This window comes from Notamacropus eugenii, chromosome 1 (genome assembly GCF_028372415.1).
Source record: "Notamacropus eugenii isolate mMacEug1 chromosome 1, mMacEug1.pri_v2, whole genome shotgun sequence".
Taxonomy (NCBI): domain Eukaryota; kingdom Metazoa; phylum Chordata; class Mammalia; order Diprotodontia; family Macropodidae; genus Notamacropus; species Notamacropus eugenii.
The window spans coordinates 375,664,365-375,677,229 of record NC_092872.1 but is presented as its reverse complement, the minus strand read 5'-3'; the positions used below and the strand labels follow the sequence as shown (position 1 = coordinate 375,677,229).

The 12,865-nt window shown below is 38.7% G+C and overlaps 1 long non-coding RNA gene across 1 annotated transcript in view; it reads right to left on the bottom strand.

Moving 5' to 3' along the window:
* The window catches only part of LOC140518482 (uncharacterized), a 112,784-nt gene that overhangs the window by 65,540 nt on the left and 34,379 nt on the right, over positions 1-12,865 (bottom strand). Inside the window, exon 2 of the long non-coding RNA XR_011971939.1 lies at positions 10,937-11,031. This is a non-coding gene — a long non-coding RNA (uncharacterized lncRNA). The remainder of the gene's footprint in view (positions 1-10,936; positions 11,032-12,865) is intronic.

Genomic DNA, 12,865 nt, shown 5'->3' with positions numbered 1-12,865 from the left:
GTATATGAAGGAAGGTAATATGAAATAAGATGACACCAGATTGCAGAAAGCATTTAATATAAGAGTGAAACATTTGTACATTTCCCTAGAGTGAATAAGGAGCCACTGAAGATTTTTGAACAAGAAGGCAACATGTTCAGATCTATGTCTTAGGAAAGCAATCAGTAGTGTGGAGGAGAGACTGGAATCAGGGAAGCCAGTTAGGAGACTGAAAGGATATAAGGTTATCATTGTAAATAGAGAGAAAGGGATTGATGTGGGAATATTGTGAAGAAAGAAATAATGGGACTTGACAAAATGAATCTGAGGAGAAGGCATTAAGAAAAACAGTGAAATTTCAAACCAAGATGACTAGATGAAAGGTGGCACCCTTAACAGATGCAGGAAAGTTTGGAGAAAGAACTTCCCCAAAAGGGAAGTTCCATTTTTGACTTACCCACTTTGAGATACCTATTGGGTTATCCAAGTGAATTCTAATAGGCAATTGGCAATACAGGATAAAAGTTTTTGAGAAATATTAGGTTTGAATATACAGATCTGGGAATCATCTGAGTAGAGAACGCATCCATGGGCACTGAGTAGGCACAGAAGAAAGTAATATACAACCACCCCAGTAGAATCAGCCCACGATCCAAAGTTCAAGAATCCCAGCATTGCAGTTCCTCCCACTGCCCACCCCAGATCACTGGTCCTGTTTCTACCCTGGGTCCTACAGTCTTCAAAACAGTCTTCAAAAAGAGGAGCAACTCTGACAGAAAGGGGGCACCATCACCACTAACTACTGACCAACTGCCATTGACAGGCAGATAAGTACAACTGTCCTGGGAGGAGCAGCACCTCCCAGACCCCAACACTGCTAAAGGTTTAGCTCTGTGTGCATTTCCTCTTCACATGCAGCAGTCCCTCCTCAGGAGCCACAGATACTGAAGACCTGGAAAAAAAGTTCTTACCACCAAAGTCCTTATTATTCTAAAATGGATCAGTAGCAAAAATAGATATGGTTTTATTAGTGAAAACTACATTAAAGAAAATGGATTGCCATCTGCTTCATCACTGTACCCTTAAGGACCACTGGGCATGTGCAGCTGAAATCCCTTACATGTTATTTCTTCCAACCAGAATGTCAGCTCCTTGAGAGTAAGAACTGTCTTGATTTTCCATGTGTATCCTCAACACTTAATACAGTGCTAGGCACATGGTGAGTGTTTAATAAATGCTTTTTCATTCATCTAGTAAAGACAGAAAAGCAGGATGGGACCAGTTGTGAAAGCCTTTAAAACCAAACAGAGAAGCCACTAGAGTTTATCGACTGGGGAATAGTCAGGTCTAAGCATAAGGAAAATCACTTTAACAACAGCTTAGAGTGTGGACTAGAGTATAAAAAGACTTGGGGCACCCATTAGGACCAATTAGGAAGCTGTTGCAGTCATCTCCAGCAATCCCTTTTTCTTGCAGCTGAGTGGCCTGAGGGCATGCTTAGTGCAAAGAGCTCATGCTTTGTGCTCAGAATCAAGGCTGCAGTGAAATTGCTTGATGCAACATGGGCAAACTCTGCCAGAAACACCTCAGATTCATTACTCATTTGATTTTTAATTAATTTGGGGTCATTGCATGTTCAGAGACCTTCTACTCTTGCCAAAATTTTCACAACCCAACATGAGGTCTCGACTCATAGTTTAAGAAGCTCTGATCTATAAAAGAGGTGACAAAAACCAGAGCTAAGGTGATACCTGCATGAGTTGAGATGGGCCTTGAATGTAATAAGAGTTATAGAGACAGAAATGGTCACGTTTAGCAGTTGACTGGATATGTGAGGTAAAGAAAAGTGAGGAATTATGAATAGCATCTTGGATGCAAACCTAAGACACTGGAAGAATTGTGGGATCTTTGACAGAAATAGAAAAGTTTGCAAGAGGGAGAGAGGGGCTAGAGGGAAAGATATTCAGTTTTGGACAGACTAAGAATTTCTATCATGTCCCATTTAAAACATCCAATATGCAGTTAGTAACATGAGACTGAAACTCAGGAGATATGGTAGCTGGATGCACAAATCTCTAAGATATTGATATAGAGATGATACACTCATAAAAGCTGATGAAGGCACTGAGAGAGATTGTAGAGAGGGAAGGGAAGAGGGTCTAGAGCAAAGGCTTAAGGAATACCTGTAGTTAGAGAGTATGATAGGGATGATGAGATAACATTTTACAGATGAGGAAACAGGTCCAGAGAGATTAGGTGACTTTCCCAAAGTCTCACAGAACAGACCAAGAATCTTAACTCAACTCTTCAAATTCCAAATCCAGCAGTCTTTCTATCAAATCACATTGCCTCCCATGACAGTATGAAGGAATGGCAGGGTTGGGTGAGGTGTTGTTGTTGTATGATGTAGATGATGAGGAAGACCCAAACATGTTTGTAGACAGGGTGGAAGAAGCAAACATCCAAAAGAAATAGGAGGACAGGGGATCCAGGACACAAGTAGAGGGAGGAGTAGACTTTGGTAAGGAGATGAGCCACCTCTTCTCACCTATGACAGAGGAGCAAAGGAAGGTAGAGGGTTTTTTTTGAGGTATGATTTCAGGGAAATGAGGAAGCTTATGTCTGATGAGTTCAATTTTCTCAGTAAAGTAGGAGGCAAGTTCTTTCAAGAGATAGGAGTCTAAGGATAGTATTGGTGGCTTGAGGAGAGAAGAGAGGGGAAAGGGGAATAAGGATTTATTAAGTGCCTACTATGCACTAAGTGTTTTACAAATATCTCATTTGATTCTCACAACAATCCATAGAGAAGTTATTATGATTCTCCTCTTACAGTTGAGAAAAACTGAGGCAGGCAGATGTTTAACTAATTTGCCCAGGGTTACACAGCTAGTAAGTGTCTCAGACCAAATTTGAACTGGGGTCTTCCTGAATCCAGTCCTAGCATTTTATCCACTATGCCACCTAGTTTCCTAGGTTTGAAACCACCAGTTCATGGAGCATGATAGAAAATCAAACAAGGAATAAGGATTATTAGTGAAGCATCGAGGGGCCACTTGAGATTAGACAATATGAATTTGTAGTGGACCCAGTCAACACAGATGCATGACTTCCTCATTCAGTAGCATTAGCGCATGAGAAGTAGAGAAGGTTGATGTTAATAGAGGTCCAGGGATGAAGAATTGACTAGGGTTTAAGAGCACTGCCAAAAGTGATTCAAGGTTAGAAAGCAGCACATAGCTAAATCAGAACCACAGAACTAAGACTGAAGGAAAGAAAGTGAGACCAGAGAAGGGATGATGGATGATATTCAGAGACTGAAAAGTCACAATGAGGACAAAAAAGTAGGTTTCAGAGGAATGAAGCAGAGGAAAAAACAAAAAGTGCTGACCAAACAAGGGGATTTCTAAGTTGAAGATCATGGGGGTGATACAGTGAAAATACAGGGAAGGGAAAAGGTCAATAAAATGAGAGACAAAGGTATTTAAAAGTACATCAAATATTGAAATTTCTTAACCGAAGGAAGGAGTTGGGGGGGGGGGGTAGTGGGAGAGAGGACAGAGATGAAGATTTAGCAAGGTATTCAAGTCCATGAGAAAGGCAGAAGCATAACCCCGAAACTAGTAGGTTATAGTAATAAGTTTACATCAGTTTATAATCCAATGAACATGTAGTATATTGCCAAGTATGTGCCAGGCACTGGCAATACAAAGACAAAAATGAAAGGAACCTCTGCACCCAAGGTGCTTATATTTTACTGGGGGAAACAACACATAATCTACCCACAAGCATTTATTAACTGCCTCATGTGTGCCAGGCATTGTGCCACTTGTTTGGGATATTTTCAAGGAAGGATGCTGCTAGGTTGCTCAGTGAATAGAGAACTGGGCCTGGAGTCAGGAAAGACCTGAGTTCAAGTGAAACCTCAGACACATTAACTGTGTGACTCTGGGCAAGTCATTTAACCTCTGCTGCTTGAATCCATTGGATAAGGAAATGGCAAACCACTCCAGGATCTTTTCCAAGAAAATCCCATGGACAGTATGGGCCCTGGGCCATGAAGAGTCAGCCATTACTAAAGGATTGAACAACAATTGAGTGTACTTGAAAAGTGAAGGCAGTGACTAGAGATTTTTCTAGGAATTGGGCTGTGAAAGGGAAGATATAGGGCAATAGCTTGAAGGGATGGTACAATCCAATGTAGATGGTTTTTGTTTTGTTTTCTTCTTTAGGATGGGAGAGACTTGGATATTTTTGTAGATAACAAGGAAGGACCCAGCAGACAGGAAAAGTTTAACACTTATGGAAGGGGTAAGTAAGCTCCTAGAGATGATAGGAGGAGATAACATTGAGGGCATAGGTAGAGGGATTGGTCTTGGTCAAAAAGCTTCCTCTTCCTTTTCCTCTAAGACTGGAGCAAAGAAGGAGAGAGTGGCTGGGAAGAGGGAAGGGAGTATAAGATTGAAGGGATTTAAAGTGTAGAATTAGTAAGAAGGTGTGTGTGTGCGTCTTATTGCTATGTAGTGATTTTCACTTGCTTTGAGTCATATTTATTTCAAGCGCATATCATTTGGTTCCTGAAGTTGACTATAAGCTCTCCAGAACCCTCGGCAGACTGGGTCTTTGTTTTTGTTTATATAATAGGAATAGATCACAATTATATCACTATTTCAGGTTTTAACACTTCATATATTATGTCATTTGATCCTCATAATAACCCTGTGATGTGATAGGTACTATGATGTGATTGGACTAATATTTACAAATGTTTCTGTGACAAAGATTCTTTTCCCCCATAATGTGGGGGCCCAGGTCCCTCTTCCTCTATTTTGACAGAAATTAGCTTTCCTTCAAAGGCAACAAGAGGTGGTATGCCTAGACAAGCTAAGTCATACTGTATACCTTTATTATCTATGCTTACTATTTTAGGGCAAAGTAAACCTCCTTATAACTGTTCAGTGAGTTGAAAGTTCCTCATTTTGTCCCATCATCATATCTGAACTAATAGAATATTGTCATGAGAGCTACAACAGGTATAATCTCCATTCTTCAGTCAAAAAAAAAACCGAGTCAGAGAGACACAAAGTAACTTGTCTAAAACAGTGTCAGAAGCAGGATTCAAACCCAGATCTGATCTTTCTTGACTCCAAGGTTGTGCTCTTACCCCATGTTACCTTTATATCCCTAAGACACTAAAATTTTGTTGAAATAATAAACTAGTGAATTTCCAGTTACTCTAGTTTTCACTCTCCAAATTTCCCTCAAACTCATCCATATCAATGAGAGACAATATAGGCAAACCCAAAACCTGATTATAAAGTTCTTTCACATGAATAACATAGTAGGGGCAGGCGGGGCATGCTTGTTTGAAAGCAGTAGTCTTTTTAGAAAAACAGGGGAAAGAAGGAGATAGGAAAGGTAGACAATTTTAACCACTTTGAAATTCATATATACTGATCTGAGGTGTTTACATAGCTCAAGGCCTCCCTCTGAACTGCCTTGATTGCCAAGGGGCATGTAGTGTGTGATATACCTGAGCTCAGCATTCTCCTCCTCCCACTCCAGCACCATGGAGAGCAATCTGTAGTGTGATTCTAAACATTTCAGTCTCTCTACACTAAGGTATCATGAGAAAGGGGGAATTTTGAGACCTTGGGCCATGAATTGTGATTTGTACATGAGCTCTTCTGTAAAATGCCAATGAATTTGGTGTGATTTCCTGTTGGATTAAAGACTTGTTTCTGTTTCCTCCACCTAGACATATGCTTACTGTAAAGGCCAACATCTCTTAAAGGATTCTGAGTTTACGAGGTATAGAGAGACTGAATGGTGAAAAGCACACTGGCTCTGGAAGCACAGTACCCAAGAGTCAGATCTCACCTGTGACATTTACTACCTATGTAACCCTGAGAAAGTCATTTAACTTCTCTGGACATCTGTTTCCTGCTCTATAAAATGAAGAGGTTGTACAAAATGACTTCTGAGCATTTTTATAGCTCTAAATCTATGATCCTATGTATAATCCTTGTCCTTAACTTATATTTCTGAATCTTTATCCTGTTCCACAGCTATAGCCTTAAACTGTTTGCAGAAAGAACAAAAAAAAAATGTAAACCATGTCATTCATTTTTATATCCTCCACAATGGAGCTTTGCACATATTAAGTTCTCCATTAATTCTTGCATATAACTGACAAGTATGAAAACTAAGGTAGAGAGAAGTTAAATGATTTGCCCAAGATCATATGAGATTGAAAGATACAGAAATTCATGCTTCATTTACCTTTCATGTCTCATTAATGAGAACATATATGTGTGTATGTGTATATGGGCAGCTAGGTTACACAGGGGATAGAGTGATGGGCCTGGAGTCAGAAATCTAGGTATCCAGAAATCCAGTCTGAAATCCTGAGTTCAAATCCAGCCTCAGATACCTACTAACTGTATGACCCTGGGCAAGTCATTTAACCATTTTTGTCCCAGTTTCCTCATCTATAAAATGGAAATAGCAAACCACTCCAATATCTTTCCGAAGAAAACGCAAAATTAGGTCAAAAAGACTTGAACACAACTGAAACAACTTAAAAACAACAACTACAACAATAAATGTATTATACATACATATCAGATTATATAGCATTTTTTCCTCTTAAAAACTGATTTCAAAATAGTCTTTTTTAGATCATGCAGCTTACAGTTTTAGAGTTAGAATAGCTCTTAGCAGTCATCTAACCCAGCCTACTCATTTGACTGATGAGGAAATTGAAGCAGGCAGAGGATAGTAACAAGGTTATATAGGTACACTAAGTAGCCAAGGTAGGATTCCAACATAGCTCCTCTGACTCCAAATCCAGTAATACCCTTTCCATGATATCACATATGTACTCATCCCAGTTTTTAAAGATGACTTTCAGGAGTTGATTGGTTTCTTAGGAGAAACTGGGGAGAACAGAAAGCAAGAAACAACTCATCCTATATTCATGTAAGCTTAAAACCCTTATATTTTGATTTGGTCACCTAATACCTATAGCCAATTAGAGTTAGAATATTCATTTGGTGTTTGTTCTAAAGACCTGTTCACAAGTACAGATATCTCACACAACAAAAAGTTGTCTTTTACCACGACAAAAACCAAACTGGAGTAGTCTTAAATTATAGAGACTACATTTAATGCTTATTTGGAGGCAAGGAAAAAAGTTTTTTTGGAGAAGTAGCCAACTCCTACTCACAAGTCAGCTAAATGATGTGGAGGAAATTTTAATTGTAGAATTAGAGAGAGTTGTGACAAGCTAATTAAAGGTAGTAAGCTTCCTGTCACTAGAGGTCTTCAAGCAGAGGTTTGAAGGCTTTCCAGGGTAACTATGGAACAGGATTCATGATTCAGGCAAGGGTTGAATGACATCACAGAATCACATAATGTTGGAAAGCAGTCTTAGAAATCATCTAATCCAAAATCTCACTGTACAGAGAGAGTCTTGTGTCTTGACATGGGAAATAGATCATAGGAAAGCCTTGATTTCACCTTCCTAGATCTCACAGAGGCAAATTTGATTGAAGGAAGTGTGTTGAAGACTCTATTCCATCTCCCACAAATGAATTCAGCTCCATCAAGGAGTCATGTTCTAGAAAAAGACTGGGATATAAAAATAGGAGCTGGCTGGCAGAGGATGTTAATAACATGCCAGCCCCCACAGACAGCTGGGTTGAAAAGAACAGTGTGGAACTGTGTGTGATTATTTTCCACAGCAAACTCTGGGCTAGCATGTGGAGCCCCCACACTATGTGTCTGAATTTAATTTCTCAGAATTACTTTCCAACAGAAATGAAAGTTAGTAGGGACTGAAATCGTCATTGCATTTTGAGATGATAATAATGAACTTTCACCTTTCTGTGAGTGCTGGGTTAGTCTCTAGTTTTATTTCCCCAGACAATGACCTGACTTTAACCACCATTTTTCTTATTGTTCAGTCATTTTCAGTCGTGACCCCATTTGGGTTTTCTTGGAAAAACTACTAGAGTGATTTGCCATTTCCTTCTCCAGTTGATTTTACAAATAAGGAAACTGAGACCAACAAAGTCACTTGCCCAGGGTCACATAGCTAGTAAGTGTCCGAGGCCAGATTTGAATGCAGGAAGACAAGCCTTCCTGACTCCAGGCTCCGCACTCTATCCCCTGCACCTCTAGGCTGCTATAGTTTACCTTCAAATTATCAACAAATGAACCCAAATCAACTGTGTTGCCACGTAATTATCAGATTTCACTTTATTATTGTCACCCATCATCTTTATTTTCAAACAAAATGTTTCATTATGCAGGACTCCATGAGGAAGAAAGGAAGAGAGCAGATTTAGAACAAATAAGAGTGGGACAGACAGGCTAGACAAGCATGATCTAGAGATGATCAACACCATAAACAACTTGCAGAAAAACTCCCAATTAGACAAGAACTACTTGTAAAATTGGAAAGCAATTTCAAAGAAAAGTTTCAGACCATACATACATGTGTTTTACAACACATACCCCAACAAGGTACAAATATATTCTAATAGTTCTGTGATACCCCTGAATTGGATATTCCCTCCATTGCTACAGATCACAACCCTTGCATGACTGATCATCCCTTGAGACTCTCGCCCATGTCTTTCCACATGTGGAAAGCCACATCATTTTTTATTGAAGATAGAGGAGACAAGGAGGTATATTTCAGATCTCCAGTTAAGAGATAATTCTTAAAGAAGGAACAGGGGTCATCATAAAATAGACTATTTCAATTACATAAAATTTAAAAGGTTTCATGTGAACAAAAGTAATTCAAGAAGATGAGCTATATTGTGGATGGGGAGGAGAATTTCTCATCAAATACCACTAACAAAAGTAGGATATCCAGAATATATTGGGAATTATTCATGAATATGACTGTGATACTAGCCCCAAAAGATGAATTGTTAAACAGTTGTGGTTCGTTGTTTTTAAGAACTACAAACTATCATTTTCTGTATGAAAATATGCTACAAGTTACTAATAACAAGAAAATGCAAATTAAAACAACTCTGAGGTTTCACCTTATACCAAAATGACAGGAGATGAAAATAGCCAACATCAGAGGAGTTATGGGAAGTAGGTATAATAATATAATGTTGATAACACTGTGAATCTGTAGAACTATTCTAGTTGCAGCTAGATGATACAGTGGATAGAGCTCCAGTCCTGGAGATAAGAAGATGAGTTCAAATCCAGTCTCAGATATTTTCTAGCCGTGTGAACCTAGACAAGTCACTTAACCCTGTTTACCTTAGTTTCCTCATCTGTAATGTGAGCTAGAGAAGGAAATGGCAAACTCCTTTATTGTCTTTGCCAAGAAAACCTAAATGGGGTCATGAAGAGTCAGGCATGACTGAAATGTTTAACAACAAAAATAACTGTAAAAAGCAAATTGGAATTATTAGAGAAAAGTCACTTAACTGTGCAAATCCTTTTCCCAATAAGATAAAAAAGTCTTACATGTACCAAAATGTCCATAGTAACCTTTTTATGGTAGGAAAAAGCTAGAAACAAGATAGATGCCCATCAATCAGGAAATGGTTGAACAAATTATGGTATGTGAATGTAATGGAAAATGTTTGCACCTTAAGAAATTATGAGCATGTGGCATTCAAAGAAACATAAGAAGATTTGTACAAACTGATGCAGAGTGAAGTAAACATCCAAAAAACAATTTACATAATTGCGACAATAATGTAAACAAAAACTAGACTAAAAGACAGATTAACGAGGATTAATTTTAATAACTAATCTTGCCCCCAAGGAAGAGATGACGGAAATTCCCTTCCCTACTCTTCAGAGAGAAATGAGGGAATATGAGAGCATAATGTTGTATACACTGATAAATGGGATGGTTCATCTGTCAGTTTTATTTAACTTTTTCATTGTTATTCTTGGGATGTGCAATGAGGGGTGAGGAAAGATATCAGAAAATGACAAAAGTAAAAGACAAAACACATCAATAAAATATTTTAAAATAAACAAATGGCAGAGGAACCAAGACAGATATCTAAGAATGACAAGACTAGACAAAGTACACAATTATCTCGATGGTCCATCAAACTCAAAGATAGGAATAACAATCTTTTAAATATTTACCAACATTTTGGTGCGTCACACAAATGTCCTGGATATTTCATGAAATCTTGAGTTTCCTCAGTTCTCTTTGCCAATTGTGGATGAGGAAGGTTAAGTCAAATGAAATAGGGCTAGAAGGGACTTTAAATATTATCTAATTCAATACCTATAGGTTGACCATAATAGACAGAAGAGGAAGGTTGTGTATGTGTATGTACAATATGACAGGGACTAGGGGCATGAATAGATAAATGGTGACTAGTATACCCCATCCCAAGGTAGCCTAGCAAATCTACTAATAGATGTCAGATTACAAAAATTTTTATTCCTCATTTATATCCTAAGAATACTGAATACTATCCTGTGAGTAGACTATAGCCCTCTTTGAGAGATAATTAAGTCTCTTCCCTGAAGATAGACATTTTTACCCTTATTTTGCACATATTCAAACACAAAATTGAAAAACTCTTTGTGCTACATATGAAGGATAGGGATAAAGACTGAATTTGTGATTTCATTGGTATAAAACAGAAGTATCAGACTCACAGCACACAGGCAACATGCTCCTGCACTGCTCCCTAGTGTGGTTGTTCAAAATGTAATTGAGAAGTGTCTAACAAAGTAAAATACAAAATAAAAATACAATACAACACAGTTAATGCTACTTTTTGCTTTCCAATCAATATGCTGCTCTCAGGGATCCATTTCTATTCTAGTTTAACACCATGGGGATCCCAGGAGAGGAAACCCCATCTACTAATGCAGATTACCACTTTCATTGCAATTTAGAGAGTCTTAGAGAGTTTCCTAGAGTAGAGTACCAAGAGGTTAAGTGACTTACCTAAAGTCACAAAGCCAGTCTAGAACATGTCAGAAGTGTCACAGGTCTTCCTGGTTTCAAGGCTAGTCCATACTATGTTACCTCTTATTTTAGACCTGAAAAAAGACAAATGAATCAATTCATACAACTTTCTTCACTTATTAAGGAAGGATTAAGAGAGCCACATATTCATAACATTTTTAAGTTAAATAGGATTTTAGAGACTAATCCAAAGAAACTGAGGCTTACATTGGGGAAGTCACTTGTTCAGTCACTCAGCAAATAAGAAGCAAAGTGGAGAATCAAAATACAACTCTCCTGATTCTCAGTCCAGTGATCTCTCTGCTATAAAATATGTCAAGAGGCTGAATAAAATAAATCATTTACTAGAAACTACTAGCACCAATGCCACAATGACAAAGCACAATGAAGTTGGAGGATTATTGTACAATATGATACAATTACTCCAGTCCAAAAAGAAAAATTATTTCAAAGTCATTCATTTGGATCGGCATGAGGGAAAGCATCCAGGTCAGTGTGATTAATGTCTATTTACTCTTAGAAAAGGGAAACAAGAAAGGCAACTGACTGTTTGGCTCCAAGAATATTTGCTTGAAGGCCAGATGAAAGGTATTTTTTTTTTTTTTTGCACAAGGCTCAGTCATTATATACATGTGAGCCTGGGTCACCTGACATTATTTCCCCACCACAGTGGCAGGCCATGGCTGCAAAATGTCTCATAAAGACACCATGAAATGTACAAACTGCCAGGACTTAAACAAGTTGAACAGCAATTGAGCTAGTCAGCAAACATCTGGCCTGGATTTGCAATAGCCAGAGGGCCTCAGGGCCAACATCTTTAGCTTTCAGATGCTGACTCCTCAATCACGGCTATTTGTTTTTCACTGGTGCCCTCTTTTTCTCCTGGGTTTGCCCGCTTTCTCCCTCCTTCTCATATCCCCTTTAGGATAAGCTAAAAAGTGTGTGTGTGTGTGTGTGTGTGTGTGTGTGTGTGTGTGTGTGTATGTGCGCGCGTGTGTTTAATAACTTTGCAGGTGGCCAAAGTAATCTGTCTTTCTGAGCTCACAGAGGGAGAAGAGCTAGAATACAGGCTGATGCAAAAGGAAAGCAATTAGCTTGGACTAGATTGTGGCATGCCAGAGCAATGAACCAAGAAGGAACAGGAGTGGAGTCCAGTAGGTCCTTTGAAGGTTATCTTTATATGTTATAGAGGGCAGGTAGGTGGTGCAGTGATGAGAGCACTGGACTTGGAATCAGGAAGACTCATCTTCCTGAGGTCAAATCTGGTCTCAAGACACTTACTAGCTATGGGATCCCGGGCAAGTCACTTAACCCTATTTGCCTTAGTTTCCCCATTTGTACAATGAGCTGGAGAAGGAAATGGCAAATCAGTCCAGTATCTTTGCCAATGCTTCACAAAGCATTAGACACAATTGAAAAATGACAAGAACAACACATTACATCATGTATACGCTGATCTGTTTATATATCCCATCCCTCTAAAATTAGCTTTCTTAGTAGCAGGGATTTTTTTTTCATTTTTGCCTTTTTATCTCTAGTACTTAACATAATATGCTGCATTTGGGGGTGAAGTTATCTGTATAAAAAACTCCCAGTATGGAAATCCCTGTCACTGGCACAGATCAGTAACACCTCCATAACTTAAGAGACTTGCCTGAGGACACTGAGAAGTTAAGTGGCTTATCTTCTGGCCCATTATCATGTAGCTAGGAAGTATGAGATGCAGGCCTTGAAGCAGGTCTTCCTAATTGCAAGTTGGGTTCTCTAGTCACTAAGCCATGCTTGACCATAGCAGGCACTTAATATATGCCTTCTAGACTGAATTGGTGGCCGAGGACTCAATTTAGAGCCGCTAATGTGGAATTACAAAGATGGATTTTAGTTGGTTCTGAAACCCCACTTTGTACT